This window comes from Phacochoerus africanus, chromosome 9 (assembly GCF_016906955.1).
Source record: "Phacochoerus africanus isolate WHEZ1 chromosome 9, ROS_Pafr_v1, whole genome shotgun sequence".
Classification (NCBI taxonomy): Eukaryota; Metazoa; Chordata; class Mammalia; order Artiodactyla; family Suidae; genus Phacochoerus; species Phacochoerus africanus.
Window position 1 is genome coordinate 81,537,952 of NC_062552.1, and position 23,140 is coordinate 81,561,091.

The 23,140-nt window shown below is 36.3% G+C and overlaps 3 pseudogenes; all 3 read left to right on the forward strand.

The window, feature by feature from the left end:
* Positions 1–1,946: 1,946 nt before the first annotated feature.
* LOC125136908 (olfactory receptor 4L1-like) lies at positions 1,947–2,840 on the forward strand (annotated as a pseudogene).
* Positions 2,841–10,595: 7,755 nt separating this feature from the next.
* On the forward strand, positions 10,596–11,537 carry LOC125136432 (olfactory receptor 4N5-like; annotated as a pseudogene).
* A 10,338-nt stretch (positions 11,538–21,875) lies between these two features.
* LOC125136718 (olfactory receptor 4K13-like) lies at positions 21,876–22,854 on the forward strand (annotated as a pseudogene).
* The last annotated feature ends 286 nt before the right edge of the window (positions 22,855–23,140 follow it).

Sequence of the window (23,140 nt, forward strand, 5' to 3'; positions counted from 1 at the left end):
CATTTGTATTGCTTTTGTACTCTCATAATATATAAGACCAGGTGTATTAAGTGCAGGCCAAATAAATATTTTGAGGAAGCTTGCATAGAAAGGCAGGAGAGGGATAAGAGAAAAAAATGCTGTGTAAATAAAAAACATAAAAGAATGCCAGTTTTCCCTCTGAGAGAAAACAAGAGGCCCAAATAAACCTCTCTCAACCAATTTATGCTTAACTGAATTAATTTCATATGCAGGGTTTTCTGTTGTTACTTGTATTTTGGGTCATAAAATTCCATGTAGCATAGGAACTATGTGACAAATACAGTCCCTTTTTCATTAATAGGAGCAATTACAATAAAAACTTTTCTCAAAGATTAATAACAAGTTAGAAAATAAAATTTTGGAAATTAAAAAGAAATCCATGCAAAAAAGGTAATTTTCCCCAAGTTATATCTGGCACATTCATTCTAATAGTTATCAAGCTGAGTCATTTTTCCAAGATGCATTTAATTATAGCAGTTACTGTCATGAAGATGTCACCATCAATATTTCTGCCCACTCACATGATAATCACCTGACACCACCCTCCATAGAAGACATGGTTTGGTGCTGTCCTATGTGTCCCCTCCAGGTCCACTGTCCACGGTTTACACCCATGCTGTACACTCCTGGAGGTTGACCTATAGGAACTACACCATTTTCATTTTTATCTCCCCTAATTGGTAGGCACTAGCCATTTCTTGACAATTTCTAAGAAAGCAATTCAGGGAATTAAGGTTGGATAATAGTGATATGGTATTTTGACAAGACACTGAGCAGAACTGAAAATGAGAAGAGAAGTACAGGTCACTAGAGAAAAGAAAACAGACACTTCCTAAACATTTTAAAACTTTAATTCAGTTAACTCCTCCAAATATACCACTCTTTCTATTCCCTGAGATTAATTATTTTCTTCTTATAAATGTTCACACATTCTCTAAGACTCGCCCTTTTTGTTTACTGACCAGGAGCACTCTACTTACTTTTTAAGTGGTTTGATGATAGGAACAACCAAGCTTGAAGCTGTATCTAGAAAGTAATACATGGAATTGGTCTCCATTTTTAAAAATTCTTAACATTTTTCATACAACATGTGCTAAGCTAAATATTTTCTTATATATTTTATTGCTTGTTTTTCTTCTATAATCTCTCTAGATAATAAATTCTCTAGATACAGAGGATTGATTCATTCCATATAAAGAAAAAGTACAGTTAATTACACACAGGGATTCCAACATATTTGTTGAATAATATCTTCCATGTTCTATATGAATAGGACATATTAATTTGATCAATACTAATAACTTGACCAAATATATATTCCTTTAATTTTGCAGACAACATGGTGTATTGATGTAAACAGGGACACTGGTCAGATAGATGGGTATTGAGTACCAGTTGTGGTCCTTGTTGGCTCTGCAATCATGAGTTAGTCATTTAATACATCCATGCTAAGTTTTCTTATGTGCAAAATTAGGATAATTATAAGACTTCATAGGATTGTTATGAACACTAAGTGTGTTAACACATGCAAAACACAAGAGATCTTATCACATAGTAATCACATAATTACTATATATTGTTTTTAATCACAACACTCTAAATCTTATGAATATGTCTAAAAAGGAAAGACGATTTACATAATAAATTACAACTAAAGCAAAATCCATATGTTAAGATTGAATCATATCAATATTTATTTCTAGACCACAATATCTATATTTACAGAAAACACACAAACTCTTCACTGTGAAAAACACTAATGCAAGGATTTGCCTCAAAAGAGCTGAGATTTAAGATCATATGCTCTCATATCACCAACTATTATTCATCAAATAGAAATCAGAAAGCATCGGTGCTAATAGTGGCTTTTTAAAAAAGATCTCTTTGTATGTAAAGAACTTCTGGAATCTTTTTGAGTTGAGTAAATGGATCTGAAAAATGGATCTGTAGTGACAGAGTTTATTTTACTAGGATTTTCTGTAGGATGGGAACTTCAGTTTGTCTTCTTGGTGACATTCTCCTTGATCTATGGTGCTACTGTGTTGGGAAACGTTCTCATCATGGTCACGGTGACATTCAGTTACACCCTTCACTCTCCCATGTACTTCCTCCTTGGAAACCTCTCCTTCCTGGACATGTGTCTCTCCACAGTCACCACACCCAAGATGATCAGAGATTTGCTCACAAGGTCATCTCCATGTGGGGCTGCATGGCTCAGATGTTCTTTGTGCACTGCTTTGGAGGTGCTGAGGAGACTCTTTTGATAGCCATGGCTTTTGACAGATATGAGCCATATGTAAACCCTTGCACTACAGGACAATCATGAGCCACAAGTTGCTGAAAGGGTTTGTTATACTTTCGTGGACAATTGGCTTTATACACACCATGAGTCAGATGGTATTAACAGTGAACTTGCCTTTCTGTGGCCCCCACATCATAGACAATATATTTTGTGACCTTCCCCTTGTGATTAAGCTTGCCTGTATGGAGACCTACACCCTGGAATTATTTGTCATTGCTGACAGTGGACTGCTCTCATTTATCTGTTTCCTCCTGCTGCTTGTCTCCTATACTGTCATCCTGGTCACTGTGCAACAAAGATCATCTGGAGGGCTCTCCAAGGCCCTGTCCACGTTGTCTGCCCACATCACTGTGGTCACTCTGTTCTTTGGGCCATGTATCTTTATCTATGCCTGCCATTCAGTAGTTTTGCAGGCAATAAAATCCTTTCTGTATTTTACACTGTTATCACACCCTTACTCAATCCTATTATTTACACTTTGAGAAGTGAGAAAATGCAAGAGGCCATGAGAAAATGATGGTTCCAAAATGTTATCTCCACACAGAACCTCTAGATTTTAACACTGTATAACCGACACAGCTTTCAAATATTATGCTAAGAGAATTTGAATACATTATGTGTATTACATGGTTTCACTCTCTTTTTTCAGATTACAACAGGTTCAGAATAAATTAATAATAAAATGCTTTAAATTTACATTTAATGCTATTATAACACATAGGAAAATTAGTGACCTTTAGCAAAATAGACATATGAAGTATTAAATACTTTATAAGTCAATTTTTATATATTATTAAAGAAATAAATATAAAAATATGTGCTATACTATTAGAGATTATGTTAGCAAATACTGATTGTTAATGATAGTCATAACCTTATACTATCATAAGTGAAGTAACCTGAGCAACTCTTGACTGAAACAATGTTTACAACAATGGGAAAAATATAATTCTAAACTCCTGAACCAACAAGATGAAAAATAAGAATAAATTTGATAGTATAGTGATTATAAGATGCAAGAGTGAATATAAGATATCAGAGGGGGAAAAAAGTCAATGGAAGCACAGTTTCAATAGAAGTATAAAGGATCAATCAGCCTTGAAACCACATGCTCTGAGAAGTATCATGAGTGTGGAGGCATCAATGAAAAATTGAAGCATACTTTTAAAATTTTGAATTATACCACAATTTAAAAATATTTGCCATAGTAATTCTATTCGGTTTTATTTCTACATAATTTAAAAATCTCAGTCTCACAATATAGCACTCCCTGTATTAAAGGAATCCTAGCCAGTTTTAAGGTAAATTATACATTCAGTGGTGGATAGAATTACACATCATTTGGTAAAATATTATGTATGATTTTTGTGTCAGTAAGTGGACTCGAGCTCCCCCCCCCCTTGGGTTACAAAATATACACAATCTCTAAAATCATTTAAAATAATTTTTAAATCAACAAACAAAGTAAAAAGATCACACTTGAGTCCCAGTTTGAACCTTGAACTCCATTCCAGGAAAATAAACCAGCATTGAACCACTGACTACTGTGAGAACATCTACAGAATACCATTGCCTTGAGAGCTGCTAATAGAACTTTGAATCTGAGAGAGCATTGTGGACAAGGCTTTGTGCCTGAATAAGGATGGGGACTGATTGGCCACCAGGCTGAGACCTCAGATTTTGAAAAAAAAAATAGATAATTAGAAGACAGCCTGATCAACAGAAGCGGACAAAAAGAAAAAAATGCGTCTCAAATTTGATTTTTCGTGGAAATGAAAATAAATGCTTCCCTAACTGTTGTTTGGTTTGTAATCAAATTCTTATATGTCCCAAATCTCAAGTGAGAATTTTCTTTTAACTCGCAATTTCAAGGTGTTATGTTTAGGTATTTGGCAGAAGTAAACACAATTTTCAGTGAAAAAAAATTGTAACTTGAGAACAGATGTTAAAAAACAAAATTCAACTGAGTAAATTTGAAGATCTACTTGGCATTATCAAACAATTCATGTCAGGCAGAATCTTAGCTGACAGAGAGGAACTCTAAGGAGTTCCATAACATGGAAGCTTTTATAGTAAGGAGAATGGGACAAGGAAAGTAATATGCAAGTAAAAATGAAAGCTAACTAGAGGACAGTAAAAGTTGAGGTGAAGTCTGAGCTTAGGCACTTTCCACTGGCTGAGCCTGCTGCTGGACAAGAAGAAAATATTCCTTCCTCTTTTTAGGACAATAAAGTGATTCCCCTTCCTGTTTGTTTATTTGTTTGGATTTTTTGTTTTGCTGCAACCCGCAGCATATGGAAGTTCCGGGGCCAGAGACAGAACCTGAGCCACATGTGGCAACACCATGTGCTTAAACAACTGGTAATACAACCCATGCCTCCGCAGAGACAAGTCTGGATCCTTAACCCACTGAGCCACAAAAGGAACCCCTCCCCTTCCTGTTTGTGAGAACAAGGTACATCTCCTTCCACCCAGGTGAGTACCTGATGACTTCCTCTTTGGGTAATTGAGGATGTGTGGTAGGCAGGAGAGCTCCCTTTACAGTACTTCCCAACTCCAATTTTAGTTGAGGTTTTCTTTCATTAATTTTCAGACAGACTACACACTCTCACAGAAACATTTTAAAAGTGAAAACTCAAAATCAAAAAAAAAAAAAAGACAAACAAACAAAAATATCCCCAGCATAAATGAGAGAAGGAGAAAGGGAAAAGACAATGCACAAAATGGTAGAAGATGTTTATATATTAGGCATATGATTAGGGACTGTATCCAGAATACAAGAACACATAATTCCAGAATAAAAAGACAATTTGACTAAAAATGGCAAAAGACCTAAATAAATAAGTCTCCATAAAAGATATACAAATGGCCAATATGCATCTGGAAAGATGCTGAAAATCATTAGTCAAGAGGGAAACACAATTCCAATTCACAATAAGAAACCGTGTCACACCCATGAAGATGGCTATAGTTAAAAAGACAGATAATAACAACGCCAACAGGAACACATATGTTGCTGGTGGAATATAAAATGATGCAACCACTTTGAAGAAAATTTTGGCAGTTTATCAAAATGTTAAACATAGAGTTAACACATGACCCAGTAATTTCACTCCAAATATTTATACAAAAAAATGAAAACATATCCACAAAATAAATTGTACATGAATGATTATGGTAGCTTTAACCATAATAATAACAATTTAAAACATCCCTAACTCATTCACAGCAACATGTATACAACTAGAGATTATCATATTAAGTGAGGTAAGTCGGAAAGAGGAAGACAAATATTGTACCAATCACTTACATGTGGAATCTAAAATATGGCAAAAATGAACCTATCTATAAAACAGAAACAGACTCACAGACATAGAGAACAGACTTGTGGGGAGGAAGTGGATGGACTGGGCATTTGGGGTTAGTAGGTGTAAACTATTACATTTAGAATGGATAAACAACAAGGTCCCACTGTACAGCACAGGGAACCTTATCTAATATCCTAGAAATGACCAGGATGGAAAAGAATATTTTAAAAAAGAATGTGAAATTGGCATGCATTTTAAATCAACTATACTTTAATTTAAAAAAATTCCCAAATGTTCATGAATGGATAAAACTAAAATATGTTATATCCATACAATAGAACATCACTCAGCAATTAAAAATTCCAACTCAGTTTCTCCTTGGGGAGGGAAAGAACTGATCCATGCTTCCAGCACTACAACTTCCCTGAGGCCTCTCAAAAGACTAAAATTTATCTCACACATCACTTCTGAGAAGTGAGATCCCTGTGAAGTCTGTAATTATATAAAACACAATAAAAACAGAAAGCAAAAACAAAAGACTTTGCGTTTCCAGCTTTCTCATCTCTTCCCCTTCCCTGCTCTACCCTTCTCTATATCTGCATACATCCCTTTGTGGTACATGGATCTTTGTGGGCATCGATTCTCTGTGTCAACTTCTTTCTCCAATTTTTTTTTCCATTACGTCTTTCCATTTTTCTCCCTTTGTTCTCTCTTTTCCAACTATCATATTTCCAGCTGTCTGTCCTCCTGGGAATTTATACCACAGATAAGCTTTCACACAAACAAAATGTTGTATATTCAAAGTCATTTATTTTCAGCACAGATTATAACAGGAAAAAAACTGTAAATGACATTATTTTCATCTCTTTACCTCTTTCTTCCACTTTTCAACACTTCCTACTACTTCTGTGGCTGAACTGGATACAAATTTGAATAAAAGCATACTTGATCATATATCATGTACTGCATTTCTTTTGTAAAAGTTTTTTATTTTAATCTTAATGTGACAGATTATTTTGCTTTCTTTTTAATGTATAGTGAAAAAACTAAGTTGGTTTTTTGTACAATTAAATATTTTTTAATCCATGTAACATTATTTAATTGAAAAACAAAAAAAGATCTACATTCTACTATAGCAGAACGCAGGAACTACACATTCAAAAAATGAATAACCATATATACCAAGATCACAATAGAGAAATTCTTTTATTTAAGAGGGCATGTCCCTAGACAGACTATTCTGTAAGACATCAGGAAGATCTCTTATTTAAGGAGAATCATTCCTGAACAATTTTGAGTATAATATAGTCTCTAACTCTTCTGCACAAAAATATGCAGTTAGTAACATAGTCGCCACTTGACTTAGTGTTGCAACTTAACTTCTTACTAAATATCAATGCCTTCTCATCACTTCTATGAATTTTATAAGATTCTAAAATAACCTCCCCAGGTTCTCTACTTTCACTGTGCTTAATAAACATATGTTCCATTCCATTGTCACTGTCACTGATGAAATGTCAAATTCTAAAACCTAATAAGACCTGTGTGGCCTTAGCTGGCTTTGAACATTTAATGCTTAAACTATTTGAGTCTTTTCCTTTGTCTAGTTCTAGGCTGACATTCTAATAATCCCCACTGGAAGCACTCTGCAGGCTTAAGGTAGCTATAAAACCCCAAAGCATATCCCCTATTGCATCACAACTTGTAGAGCAGATTTCAGAATTTATGTTGTTTCACCAAAAGAACACATATTTAAGATAACATTCCAGACTAATTAATCTCCTTTTCATCAGAAGGAAGATAATAGCTGCTTGTTTGTGAGTAGCACTGTTCCCCAGTGAGGTGAAAATTTTCTCTTTCTTTATATTTGAAAGAAATTGAGAGGAAGAAGAAATAGAAAAAATACTGTATTTGTTTCAGACATTTGCTGCCTTAAAAATGCATGAGAATAGAATAATGTGGCAGGGACAGAGAAAATGTGAGCTCTAAAATTCAAATATATATAGCACTTTCTATCCTATCACTCAAATATATCACTTTCCATAACATTATCTTAAAGGAGCTGTAATATTTAATTCAACTATTACAAAAGAAGTAAAAATGTGAATAGATTTAGGTGATTCACCACCTGGATTTAAATTGGGGTATCATACAAATGATTTTTCCCCTGACTTCACAAGTTTACAAATCTTTTGGTTTCCACAATCAGTGAGCATAAATGTTTTCTTTTGTATATAGTCCTAACATGAACCAATATAAGGCTCATAGTTAGGGATGTTAAAAAAGAAAGACTTGATTTACAAGCCATAGCTGAATTAGATAAGAAAACTTTACATGGACACTTCTTTGAAACTCCGCAATTTCATATCATGAAATGATTCAGATTTAAGCAGCCACCATCTCTTGTGGAATTACCTTCAGGGCAGTTCCTAAAGATCTACTGACATGGTGTCCACTTTATAATTTTTTACTAGCATGTGTCTAGTCACTGAATGTTTCTATTCAGCTTAAGTAGATGTATACTGGCCACTAACTATCTCATTTGATCTTCCTATCAACCATGTGGAGCAGAAGGTGGCTCTATCATTTCTACTTTAAAGGTTAAAAAAAATTAAAAACTAAATGAGTTCCCCAAAGGTAATACAGTTACCATACTGCAGAAATAGTAACTTAATAGGCAGAATAATTCATGGCCAGGGCTCTTCATATAATATTGATGATACTGTCTAAAATCTTGGAATATTAAGGACAGTAGCAATGTGTATTACCTAATTTAACTATTCCATTTAATGTGTAAGTTATTATCTGACTGAAGATTTGTGCAACGGAATAAAGTTGAACACACAACTTTAGTATCAATTAAATATTTTTGGTCCTTCAGCCTGATCCATATTTTTCAAAACTTATAAAATAGGTAATAGTTTAGTATAATGACTTAAAATACAGAATCAATACAGTATCATAAACCAAACTGTCATTTTTGAATTTTCATTAAATATATTTACATTAGCAAGTGTGGTGTTGAGATTTATTTTAGAGCACAAAGATAAATCATTTCATTTTTATCAGAATGAGTTAAAAGCAGACAAAATATGTGAGAGAATGTGAAGTAACTAATGAGTGATTGAGACCAAGTAAATTTCAATGGGGATAATATTCAGAAAAGGCTTAGAACTGAAGGCCTGGTTAAGCATTTTCAGTCTGCAGAAAAATCCATTCTAAGGGAATACTTAGAAAGCACCTACCATGCTAGCTCTACTATGGAATGAGAAGAAAAATATGTTATCTCAGAATTAATGGAAAGACAGGTATTGGATATAATGAAGTAGTATGTAAACAGAGAGAACAAAACAGAAAAAAAAATGTTAAGACTGAAAGAATGTGACAAAAAAGAAGTAAGAGAATGAAAAGGAAGCAAGCAATACGGAAGGAAGAGCAAGGGATATGAAAAGGAAGAGAAATTGCAAGAAAAAAATAAAAGAATAAAATTTAATAATAAAAGTATATCTTGGTGTAAGTATTTGGGTTTAACTTGTTTGGGGTCCTCTACACTTCCTGTATCTGGATATCTATTTCCTTTTTTTAGATTTGAAAAGTTTTCAGCCATAATTTCTTCAAATATATTTTCAGTCTCCTGTTCTTTTTCTTCCCTTTCTGGAATCCCTATTATATGTAGATTGGCATGCTTTATATTATCCCATCAAAGAAACTAAAGAAAATATAAAAAAAGAATCATTGAGAAAATGAGTGTATTAAGGTAGAATTAGAAGGAAGAGAATAGGAAATTATAAAAAAATAAAAAAAAACAAACAAGAGTAAATGAACTAGGAAAGATTAAGGAGTGAGATACTAGGATGGTGATCAGGTCTCCAAAGAGGAACTAGTCTGAGAGCAATCAGAATCTAGGCTTGCTCCCTGTCACCTGAGGATGGATGCTGTGTGTCTGCACTCTGAGAAAGAGAGGAGGGATATAGGTACCCTCTCTACTCATGCATCTTCAGTGCCAGATGTGTTCTTGCATCAGTTGAAAAAAGAAGGAAGGTTAGAGATGATGAAACATTCAGTTCTCTATCCTTGCCTACACTGACAATCCTCCTTTGCCTTATCGGACTAGAACAAAAGGCTGTCCCTGTAAGATCCATTGTTTGGGGCTATTTTAGGAATTCATTTTATAAAGAGAAATATCCTTCTGAGGCACACCTATCATCTATCTCTGTGATGAGCACCATTTGAGAATCATTAGAATAGAAGGTATGTACATGAGAATGGGAGAAAAGAAATAAACATATAATGTTAAGTGGCATGGATTTCAGGGAGTTCCCTGATAGTCCAGTGGTTAAGCCCAGGTTCAATTCCTTATCTAGGAACTGAGATCCTACATCAAGCTGCTATTTGCCACAGCCAAAACATACAAACAAATGAACAAACAAAGCGGCATGGAAAACAAGATGCATATCTTCAAACCAAGAACTCAGGATTCTATGGGAATGGAAAGAAAGAAGCATATGCAAAATTTCTTTGCTTTATGGAGATGAAGAAGGGGACCAAATCCCAGCAACCAAACTAAGCAATAGAGACAGTGCCCCACTAACAAGAAGAACAATGGGAACTTTACACAGTTAATAATTATTTGTTTTGTTTTAACTAGGAGATCCTTAACATACTTAGCAAAAATAGCTAAGATTCCTATAGGAGCACAATTACATACAAGCACATGGTTAAACAGGAATGCAAGTGTGGTGATAAAAACAGTTTCTTAGGGAATCAGGAAATAGAAGAGTAGAAAGTTAACTAAAAGCATAGGAGAGTTATGGAGCATAAGTTGTTTTCAGCTAGCAAACTGTTGGCTGTGGAAAACATTGTTTTTATTTGGAGAGGAGCTATGGAATAGACAACAAGGTGGTTATAATGCTTTGTATTATAAATATATATTCGCTCCTTGTTCTTTTGCAGACTGATCAGTGATGGAGAGGGAGAACAGCACAGTAGTAACCGAATTCATCCTCCTTGGTCTGACTCAGTCTCAAGGTACTCAACTACTAGTCTTCACTCTAGTCTTAATTTTCTACCTCATTATCCTCCCCGGAAACTTCCTCATCATCCTCACCATCAGGTCAGACCCTGGCCTCCCAGCTCCACTCTACTTCTTTCTGGGGAATTTGGCCTTCCTGGATGCATCCTACTCCTTCACTGTGGCTCCTAGGATGCTGGTGGACTTCCTCTCTGAGAAGAAGGTGATCTCCTACAGAGGCTGCATCACTCAGCTCTTTTTCTTGCATTTCCTTGGAGCTGGGGGAGATGTTCCTTCTTGTTGTGATGGCCTTTGACCGCTACATTGCCATCTGTCGTCCTTTACATTCATTACTCAACTGTCATGAACCCCAGGGCCTGCTAGTGCCTTGCTCATGGCTCTGTGGCTTGGAGGCTTTACTCATTCCATTGTACAAGTGGCTCTTATTCTTTACCTGCCCTTCTGTGGCCCAAACCAGCTGGACAACTTCTTCTGTGATGTGCCACAGGTCATCAAGCTGGCCTGCACCGACACCTTTGTGGTGGAGTTCCTGATGGTTTCCAACAGTGGCCTGCTCACCCTCCTTTGCTTTCTTGGGCTTCTGGCCTCCTATGCAGTCATCCTCTGCCATGTAAAGGGACACTCCTCTGAAGGGAAGAACAAGGCTCTTTCCACATGCACCACACACATTATCATTGTGTTTCTCATGTTTGGACCTGCCATCTTCATCTACACTCGCCCTTTCAGAGCCTCTCCAGCTGACAAAGTGGTTTCTCTCTTTCACACTGTAATCTTTCCTCTGATGAATCCTGTAATTTATACTCTTCGCAACCAGGAAGTAAAAGCTTCCATGAGGAGGTTATTGAGTCAGCATATGGTTTGCTGGATGCAATAGAAGGATGAGAAAAGCAAGAAGGGAGAAAGTTCATTTGGAATTATTTATCTATTTATTACAGAATCAGTCAATCATTTAGCAAATAATGTATTTACCAATCATCCCCAGGCACTATTCTAGGTATATGAATGAAACAGGTAGAATTCCAGGTCTCGTGGCATTTCATTCAAGTGGATAAAAATAGGTTAAACTATTAATTGAAAAAAAAACATAATATATGAAGAGAGCACTCTGAGGCAAATAAACATAATGTTATAATAGAGCTGGATTGGTAGTTACTTTATGTTTGCTTGTTGGGCAAAATCTTATCAAGTGATTTTAACTGATACTCAGATGACTTGAAAGAGACAACCATGCAATTATCTGAGGACAGAAAAGTCTAGGTAGAGAGGATGATGTACACAGATGCAAAGATCTTATGAATTTGGTATATTTGAAGACCCTAAAAAATTGTGTAGCTGTAGTGTAATTAGTGAGTGCAAAAGTGGGAGGAACTGAAGCTGGAGATATTGGTAGATGAAAAAATTCATGTATTTTAGATGATGCCAATAATTTCAATTTATTCAAATTTCAAAGAGAGACTATTCAAAGATATTAAGTAAAAGAGTAACCAATGTTTCCTATCTGACTTACAGCAAGAGCCTCAAGATTCTGAATAAAGGGCTGTGTACAGTAAAATATCATTAAGTAGAAAGATTCATTCTGTTAAATATTTTTATGACATTGAAGACCTAAATCTTGTTCTTAATTTGCTGGAGGGAAGAAAAGAAAGGTGTCATATTCCCTTGAAAATTTCATGAAACTATTTAACTTGATATTGCAAAGTTTTGGCGAGTTTTGTTGTGATTTCTAGTTGTTATTTTTTAAATCTTAGAGACAAGTTTCAGTTCACTCAAAAATCTTTTCACTCTGAATGCAATAATGTTTGTGTTTGGCGTGCCAATAATTACTGGACTAGTAACTAAACTGTCCTGATTATTATTTTTATTAAATGAGAGTACTATAAGGCATTGGGTGTTTACAAAATCATGGAAAGTACTGTAAGGGTCAAATTTGATGTGGTGCCCAGTAGCAAATTCAAAAACATTACCAACAAACTGGTATATAAAAGGAATTACTGTCCTCCTAGCAATTATGAAGTTGGAAGATACAGAAGTCACTTTTCTGACTGCTGGTTCCAGGATCCCATCACTTGAAACATGGCCTATGATGGTAATAACAGTCCAGAGCTGCTCTAGTATAACCAGATATCTCCATGCAAAATGGAAGCCTTACACTCTGTTGTCTCTATGTCCACTTCCATTATTTCTAAAGTTAAATCTTACATAAATGAATGAGAAGTCTAGAGAATATGTCAGGGTTCAATTTTAATACTGGAGGTCTATGAAAGAACCATAGATAGTCTTAGTGTTATGAGGGCTGAAAATCAGCTTAAACACAAAAAAATCCATTTGGATTAAAGCAGGGTTTCTCAACCTTGATGTTATTGACATTTGGTGATATATAGTTCTTCGTTGTTGAAGGTTTCCTATGCACTAGAGATTGTTCAGCAGTACCTTGACCTCTTCTTACTATGAGCTAGTAGCATCTCCTCAGTTGTAAACAATCAAAAATATCTCCATTTTTGCCTAATGTCCTCTGGAGGGTGAATGTGCCCCTACTGGAGACACAGTGGATTAAGAGAATTAACCTCCACTATATTGATCTAATAGTGAGATAGATGAATCTACCTTGAGGAAAGTAACATGATCTGGGGCCTGTATAAAATAATTTTAATAAAAAAGTATGTATAATTTAATAAAAAACTCACTACAAATATAAAAGCATAAAATAGATTATCAAAATATAAAAAATAGAAAACTAAAGATAAGCAGAGATTTTGCAGAATATGAATATAAATAAAACATTACAATTATAGCTATTAGTATGTTCAAGATTATAGAAAACAATGCAGTAAATACATTAAACAAAAGTGTGAGAGTAAGAGAGAGAAAGAGAATTTCAATTGGAATCCATAAAAGGAATTAAAAGGAAATTCTAGAATTAAAAAAATCTGAAATTTAGAAAAATTGTTAAGTGTGTTTAAAAACAGATCAAATAGAGAAGAATACAAAAAGGTGAACTGGAAGTTAAGTCTATACAAAACACACAAATTGAAATGCAAATGCAAATTTGAAGTCTGAAAAATATAGAAAGGGGCCTTAGAGATATGTGAGATACAATGAACATATCTTACAAAGGTGAAAAACAAGTCCAAATGGTAAAAGGAAAGGAAAGAATGGGAAAGATGCAATATTTGAAGAGATAAATACCAAGATTGTTTACAAATTGATGAAAGACATCAATCCACATACACAAAACCTCTATAACCCACAAGCAGAATAAAGACCAAGAAAACACCCAAACATGTAAATATATGACAGATTAAAATAAAAGACTCTTAAATGTCTCTAGGTGAGGAAATGCATGTTGATTTGAAAAGAACAAGACTGACAGCTTTTCCCATAACAGAAACATGGCATCCAGAAGACAGTGGTGTGATGTCTTTAATGTGCTGAAAGAAAATAATACCAAGCTAAAAGTCTAAATGAGATTAATTCATAGTCTTTTGGTGAAAGTGAAATAAAAATATATTCATTAAAAAATGAGCAAATCTGTTGTCTAAGAGTTTGCACTAAATAAATATTAATGTCAGTTCTTCAGGTGAAAGAAAATAGTCCTTTGGAGAAGAGACTTGTGGCTACCTGATGGGAGGGATCAGGAGCTTGGGCTTATCAGACACAACTTAGAATAGATTTACAAGGAGATCCTGCTGAATGGCATTGAGAACTTTGTCTAGATACTCATGTTGCAACAGAAGAAAGGCTGGGGGAAAAATGTAATTGTAATGTATACATGTAAGGATAACCTGACCCCCTTGCTGTACAGTGGGAAAATAAATAAAATAAAATAAAATAAATGGTACCACCGTGTTAAAATAAAATAAAATAGATAACCAAAAAAAAAAAGAAAAAAAAGAAAATAGTCCTGGAGGGGAATACTAATTTGAAGGAAAGAATAAATAATTTTTCAAATATGCTTATACATGTAAAGGAGTACACACTGAATATGACTGTACAAAAAACAGGTATCTTGTGAGATTTGTCATATATATATATATAATATATATACACATCATTTATCAATGTCATAAATGTGTGACAATAGTTGTGAAAAATGAAAGACATTTTACATTTAATGAGGTTATCATTACAGTTAAACTAAGATTTGCTTTCTTGCCAGACATCATATATTTATATATTCCACTTTTTCTGCTTTTTTTGGTTTAATTGAAAATGGCAAGGAAACGGATTCTCTCCAAAGCCTACAGAAAGGAGTGCAACTCTGCCAACATTATGACTTTAGCCCAGTGAGACTTGCATCAGACTTCTCACTCAAAACTAAATTTTTACTATTTTAAGTCACTAAGTTTGTAGAAATTTGTTACAGCAGCTATATAAGATAATACATCACAGATCAGTGAAACAACAACATATTAGCATAATTTTTCTTTTTATATCCTTTTACTTTTAATCTCTGTAACTCTTTTAATTTTTAATAATGGCTTCTTATGAAGAGTTCAATTCCACGTTTCAATTTGTATTTTTTTTTTTTACATCTTCCATGACTCCACTTAAGCACTGAAAGTAGCAGTACTAGCCTCTTCTCCTGATGATCAAGGTAAATTTCTCTTTACAAGGTAGACTTTTGGAAAGAAAAACACAATGATTGAGAGACAGAAATGGCTTGAGGTTAATGGAAATAGTAATGAATTTCCGGGTGAAAGCATGTCTCAGAACTTCCAAGAACTAAAGAGTATAAAGTTGTGAGAAAAGAAAGCACTAATTCTATACAAGTGACTTGTAAGGATCGATGATACATAGGGAATAACCTTGTTCCCAAGCCTATAGATTCTTTTGTTAGAGACAAAATGACCTATGATAGTCATGGTATAAGAGTGTAGGAGTTCTCTGGTGGCTTAGGAGATAAGGATCTGGCATTGTCGTGGCTGTGGCTTCAGATGCTGATGTTGCATGGTTTCGATCTCTGCTATGGGAACTTCTGCATGCTGCAGGTACAGCCAAAAAATTTAAAAGATAAAAAACAGTGTATATTATACCCTAAAGGATGCTACCCCAAGAGATCAGGACACAATCTAAAAAGTGATCCTTTAGCTGTGATATCAGATGATTACTCTAATGCTCTATAATCTAGCTCCATATCTTCTCCATTATACAGTAAATTATACGGTCAGTAGATATCTGTTCATTGGACAACTACTGAATTTCTTTTGCTGAAAAGTAAGTTTAACTAATTAAGTTATAAGAAAACTCTTCTTAGATTAAATATTTTATATGTCCTCAGAGAGTAATGATGGTCAAAGACCTGTGGACATGGAAAGCAAACTTGTGCCAGTGTATGTGTTGATTATACCAGTGCCACAAAATCAGCAGGAACTCCAAAACATCTTCTCTGAATGGTTCTCTTAGCCTGATGGTCCTGTAAATTCAAACACTTCATTACTATATTAAAATTAAGAAGAGAAACATACAAACAAACAAACAAAAAGGGTTATTTACTTCCTAACATCCCTTGCCCACATTTTATGGTTTTGATGACTTTTTTATTTTTTTCTTTTTAATTTTATTTTGTTTGAAGCATGTTCATGATTAAATCTGTATGCTGGCTTATTTGAGTGACTGCTCTCTGATTGCGGTTTCCTCAGTCCTAGTTCTTCCTCTTCTTCTTTTTTTTTTCTTTTATTTTTTCTTCCCTTTCCTTCCTTTATTTTTGGTTTAGAGAAGCCCTTTCAATATTTCCTTTAACCTGGGTTTTGTGTGGCTGTATTCTTTAAGTTTTTGTGTGTTGGAAAAAAAAAAATTATTTCCCCTTCTACTTTAAATGATATTCTTGCTGGATAGAGTATTCTAGGTTGCATATTTTTTCCTTTTAGCACTTTAAATATCTCTTGCCATTCCCTCCTGGCCTGTACTGTTTCTGTAGAGAAGTCAGCTGATATTCTTATGGGGGTTCCCTTGTAGGTAACATTCTGCTTTTCTCTTGCTGCCTTTAGGATCCTCTCTTTATCACTAACTTTTGCCATTTTTATTATGATGTGTCTTGGTGTGGGTCTATTTGGGTTCAGTTTGTTTGGGGCCCTCTGTGCTTCTTGTATCTTGAACCCAGCATCCTTTAGATTTGGGAAGTTTCCATCGATAATTTCTTCAAATATATTTTCCATCCCCTTATCTTTTTCTACTCCTTATGGAATTCCTATTATGGGTAGATTGGCCTGCTTTATATTATCCCATAGGTCTCTTATATTGCTTTCCAGTTTTTTGATTCGGTTTTCTGTCTGCTGACCGGATTGAGTGATTTCCATTATTCTATCTTCCATATCACTGATTCGATCTTCTGCATTATTCATTCTGTTTTTTTCTGCCCTTAGTTCCGTTTGCATCTCTGCAAATGAATGTTCTAGTTTTTCTTGGCTCCTCCTTATATGTTCTAGTTCCTTTCTGAGGGTATCTGCATTACTGTTCCTATCTTCTCTTAATTCCTTCAGTATTTTCACTATTTCTCTTTGAAGTCCAGGTCTGTCAGACTGCAGAGATCTGTTTCATTGTTGACTGTTTTAGGTGAGTTCTCCTGTTGGTTTGACTGGGGGTGGTTTCTCAGCTTCTTCATCTTGCTTGTTGTTTTCTTTCTCCTGAGGGAGTTGTACTCTCTGTTATCGGGCAGTGTTTGCCTTGTCACTGCCGTGGAATATTTCCTGAGGGCTGGCGTTGTTGGTCAATCTTTTTGAGGCAGTGTGGCTTTTCTGGAGTGTTTGATGGGGCTAGCCGTGTTTCTTTGAAGCAAAGGAGGACTTTCTGAGGGCAGACAGGACTGGGAGGTCCACACCACGATGGGTAGCAGATTTCAGTTGGTCATGGTAGAGCTTGCTCTGGTGTTTTTAGGCTGTGGGCTTCTTGCAGGGTGTTGGCGGTGTTGGGCAGCTGTTCCTCAGGAGTGCAGCATCCCCTGGGGGCTGGAGCAGCTATCTGGGTCACTGAGAACCTAAGAGGCTCTTCCCTAGGGCAGCCCAACTCAGAAGGATGGCCTGAGAATGTAGGTGGATCTTTTCACAGTCTGGCCAAGCTTGTTGCAGCTTTTCTGGGCTGCAGGGGGTCTTCTAGGGGGCTGGTGGTGCTGAGCAGCTATTCCGTGGGAGTGGGGCATCCCTGGGGGCTTGGGCTGGTAGCAGGGCTGCTGGAAACACAAGAGGCTCCTCCTTGGGGCAGCCTGACTCAGAAAACCATCTGAGATCTTTTCCTGACTGGGCGAAGCTTGTTGCAGCTTTTCTGGGCTATAGGGGGTCCTGCCTGGAGCTGGCAGTCCTATGCAGCTGATCCACTAGGGCACCCCCTGGGGGCTTGGGCGGGTAGCAGGGCCACTGGAAACTGAAGAGGCTCCTCCCCGGGGCAGCCCAACTCAGAAAAACCATCTGAGAATTAGGCAGATCTATTCCCGGCCTGGCTAGGCTTGTTCTAGCTTTTCTGGGCTGCAGGCCTTTTCTTGGGGGCTCATGGTGTTTGATGCTGCTCTGCGGAAGTGTAGCCCCTCCAAAGGGCAAAAAGGCCTGTGCAGGGACAGCCCCTGCGGTGGTAGGCTTCAGGCAATTGTTGAGGCCAGCCCTCCTGGATGGCAGGCAGCCCCAAGTTCAGCGAGAGCATCGGGGGTGGCGGGGGTGGGGAGAGGGGATGCACTGGGAAGCACAGCTTTCAGGTACCTAGCGGGCCTATAAGCTTGCTGTGGCATGGGGGGTATTCTATGGGGACCCACCCCTTCTTCTCTCCCCTCCCCAGCAAGGGCGCAGACCAGGCTCTTCTCCCAGGTTCCCTCTGATGTGGCTTTCCACTTCCCCGCCCCTAGAGTATTGCTCCCTTTCTCTGTGACAGCTTTGTTTTCTAGTCTCCCAGGCAGTCTCTGCCCCATCAAATGGTTTCTAGACCTCCCAAGCAGTTTCCGCTCTGCCTTGCCCCCCCCAGCCCCTTCTCGCGGACTAACCTCTGGAGCCGAGTTCTCGGTGCCCAGCCCCCACCCAGGTGTCTCCATTTTTGGTGACTGTGCCCATAGTTCAGATGGTCCGTTCGGTTCTTGATTGGCTTTTCCGTACTCCAACTTACTGCTACACTCTTCTCTGCATCTGGAGATTCCTCCGGTTTGTTTGATCTTTCTCCCGTGTAGGTGACTTTCCAGGGTGCAGGATCCCTTTCTCCTCCACGGTTCCCTTTCAGGAGCGCCCGTCCCACTCGGATTCACCTTCTCTCACTCTCCTCTTTTCTCCCGTTCTGCCCCGTAATCTCACGAACTTCTTGCCGTTATTGGAGTTTAGGTTCCTCTGCCAGCGATTGGTTGCTGTTCTGTGCGAGTCATTTATTCTGTATATGTGCTTTTTCTGTTGTGTTTGTGAGAGAGGTTGAGCGTGTCCCCCTACTCCTCTGCCATCTTGTCCTCTCTCCCAGATTTGAATTTAAATGTGAAAATTTTGACTTTAACAAAGTTCAGTTAAAATAATCTTGAATGTTAATATTTGTCTAAATATAACATTTCTCAATGCTTGCTTTAAAAATTAAACTACAACAAAACAAAAAACATTATACAAAACTCCCATAATGCACCACTAGTGACATCTTCCAACACCTTCTTCATTATTGACTGTTGCATTTAGGGTATCGTCAATTTGAGAAGTGAAAAATGGAGTCTCATTTTCTGCAATGGCAAAAACTCTTTTAACAATCCCAATTACTTTGTACTGCCAGTCTCTGAGGACTTAAAACAGTCAAATGAATTTTCTCCTTTATTCCTCCTGTCAAGGGATACCTTTTTATACTCTTGTCTTTTGAAGTTCAGAGCAGAAAATGAAATTACTGGATGATGAAGACCAAGTATCTAGGACTTCATATTGATGTTATTTCTGAAGTCCAAGTGCAACTGGTCAGGTTACACAATCCTGACATGTTACCCTACCCATATACCACATCTATCACACTGGTTTCATCTACAATGTAAGTGTGTCCATACTGATAAAATTCAAATGCCAAAATAATAACTGAGAGGAGGGCTGCAAAGAGGAAATTATCCTGGAGAAAACTGATTTTTATACAAATGGAAAACAGATACAAAAATCACTGTAATTGTGATCACTGTGAATTAAAATAATGATACAGTAATCCAGGGCAAATAAATTATGCTTAGGGAAAAGGATATGTTTTCAAGGTGCTTTAATTGTTTCCTTATACTGATCAGGTTGAATGACTTTATTCTTTAAGTTATTGCAAAATGTAGAGGAAGTTTCATATTTGTTTCTAGTGATGCAGTTATTTTTAGAGAGAGATAATAGATATAAGGATAAAATATTAGATTCATGGCTTAGAGAATCAGAATTCTCTTACAAAATATTGATGCTATCATTACACTTGATAGGAATTATGAAAAGGAATATACGGTGAACTATCTTATGACAATAGTCTGAATATAGCCATATTTAAACAAACAATAATCTGCTAAAAAAAAGTTTTGAGAGAAATCATCTTGTCTAGGACTTCACCTTTGCTAAGTCCATGAACACCTACAAATCTACTTACTTGCACACTTTAGAAAAACACATAAGGTCTAAGGGTTGTAGCTTAGATAAAAACAATTGTCTTGCATTGAGAGTACAAAGCACTAAGAAGAAATGAAGATTCACATGCAAAGACTTCCATTTTCCATTCTATTAGTATGTGAAAGAAGGAAGTTTTATGCTACTCTGAGTGATAGTGTCAAATATCATGGTTAGAGTATGGGCCACTTACAATAAAATGTGTGTCTTACTGATAGCAACCTTACATATCCGAGTTCATATAATTAAATATTCTTCATGGTTAAGTAGATATATTGTATCTTTATATATTGTGTGATTAAAATATTAAAGGCACATAAATAATCAAATATATGCTATTTTCTTTTCTCATTTTGGCATTAAGTCTGACTCTAGGCTTTGAAGAAAGTTAAAAAAAAAGACTGGAGATGATCATGGAGCCTGGAATAAGAGTTGAACAACAGAGCAAAAATAGATAAACAAGGGAAGTACTGAAAGAAGTGGACTTATGTCCATCAAGGACTGACTTAATTCCCTTTATGTATATTTTTTAAAATTTGGTTTAGTTAGGTGAGTCCACCTCAGTATGTAAGACAATATCTGTGAATTATTTCCATTCTTGAAAAAGTTAAAGGTCAAAAGTACATTAAGGAAAAATGCAGAGAAGTAACTATCCAGAGATGCTACATAAATATTACATCATTCCCTTTCTTTCTTTGGGTTCATGATGGTAAATGATTCATTCATTTTATTACTTATATCTCTTTAAGAGAGAAAAGTTGAACAAGACTACTTTGGTAACCTTACTAGTTCATAATCTTAACTATAGTGCTTTATTTCTACACACTCATGACATAAATGAAAATGTGTCAATTAAAACAAAATATCAAATAGAAATTATCATTTCATCCAATTTTGCAAAAGTAGGATAAGAATGCATAGATGCGATACACTCACTTATCTAATCCCAAAACAGAAGAGTAAGGCCAATGGTAAAGTGAACATCTCTAGTTATCAGAGTCAATCTGGGTCATTCAAGTCGAAAACCTCAGTAATTTGATTTGATCTCAGTAAACTACTTAGGTCTCTCAACATTCAACTTTGAATAATATGGGTCTTTAATTTGTTCATTTCAGGAAGCATAATGCACATCATGTGATTTCAGCAATATTTTTTTTTTTTTGGTATGGCAAATGTTTTTTTAGGGCATCCTGAGGATGTCACAAAATTGTGTTAGTAGTGTACTTCCTGAGTCCCACGAAAGATAAAAACCTATTTCCCTGATGCTTTTGAAAACTTTTTTCTGTAACTCTACTAATCTAAATATTCCCTCATATATTGATATCTGGAGCTGAACACGAAGGAAGACAAGTTTTCTCAAATGTTTAATGACTTCACCTTGTACTAATCAAGACACTAATTTGATTTAGTTGGCTCCAAAACCATCACATTTTTACAGTCCTGTGGTTCTGAGGAATATCTACAACTTCAAAATACCTACACGCAAGTTGCATGACTACAAGGGCTGCTTCCTTGAATTAAAAAAAAAAATAGAAAAAGAAAAAAAAAAGGCGGCTTAAGAAAGATTAGGTTCCCTGACCTGTTAGCCCCTGTGACTTCCTGTGTGTTTTCCCCTTTCAGACAACTTCTGACAAACTCATGCAGAGGGATGAATGGATCTCCTGAATAACACATCGAGTGTTTCTGAGTTCATCTTGCTGGGACTTTCCAGTGCTCAAGACATTCAAATGTTCTTTTTTGCAATCTTCACTCTTGTCTATGTGCGGCTCAAGTTGGGAAACCTCCTCATTGTGATCTCTGGTGATATCGATATCTCCGTCATGTATTTCTTTCTGGCATATTTATCATTCTGTGATCTTAGTCTTTCCTCCACTGCATTCCCAATGTGATTTTGGACTTCCTTAGAGAACGTAAGACCATCTCCTGGTGGGGCTGTATGACCCAGATGTTCTTTATGCATTTCTTTGGGAGTGGAGAGATATCTCTTCTGATAGCTATAGCCATTGACAGGTATGTCGCCATATGCAAACCCTTACACTACAAGACTATCATGAGTCATAAGGTGCTCATTGTGTTTCTACTGCTCTCCTGGGCAGTTGGGTTCATACATACCACAAGCCAGATGGTTTTCACAGTGGGCTTACCTTTCTGTGGTCCCAATACTGTGGACAGCATTTTCTGTGACCTTCCCGTGGTCATCAGGCTTGCCTGCACTGATACCTACATCCTAGAGCTCCTGGTGATTGTGAACAGTGGGCTCCTGTCCCTGGTATGCTTTGTTCTCTTGCTCATGTCCCTACACTGTCATGCTGGTCACCATCTGGCAGCACTCCTCCAGTGCATCTCCAAGGCTCTGTCCACACTCTCTGGCCCACATCACTGTGGTCACGCTCTTCTTTGGTCCCGCTAGCTTCATCTATGCCTTCCCGTTTAATAGTTATTTCTGTAGATAAGTTTCTTTCAGTGTTTTACTCTATGATCACCCCTCTCCTTAATCCCATTATTTATACTCTGAGAAATCAGGAAATGAAAGCAGCCATCAGAATATTGATTCCTATCTCACCCACTAAACATTGTCTGGAGCAAATGATTGTTTTGTGTTTTCTGCTATCAAGGAGGGTTGAGTCTTAAGTTTATTCAAATGATTGAAATCAAGTGTTTAATAATAAAAATTTTCTTTCTTAAAATGTGTGGAATTATTAAGATATTTTTGATATAAAATACTAATAGAAAATGTTCTTATTATAGGTGTAATACATCAGTAGGTTTTCATTAATTATCTCCATTACTTCCTTATCATAAAATTCAGGGAAACCTTGAATGTTTAAAAAGGATTGGCCACTAAAAATAAAATAAGAATGTACATAAGCATAATATCCTCTTACAAATATTGTATAATATTCCAGTGAATGAACTT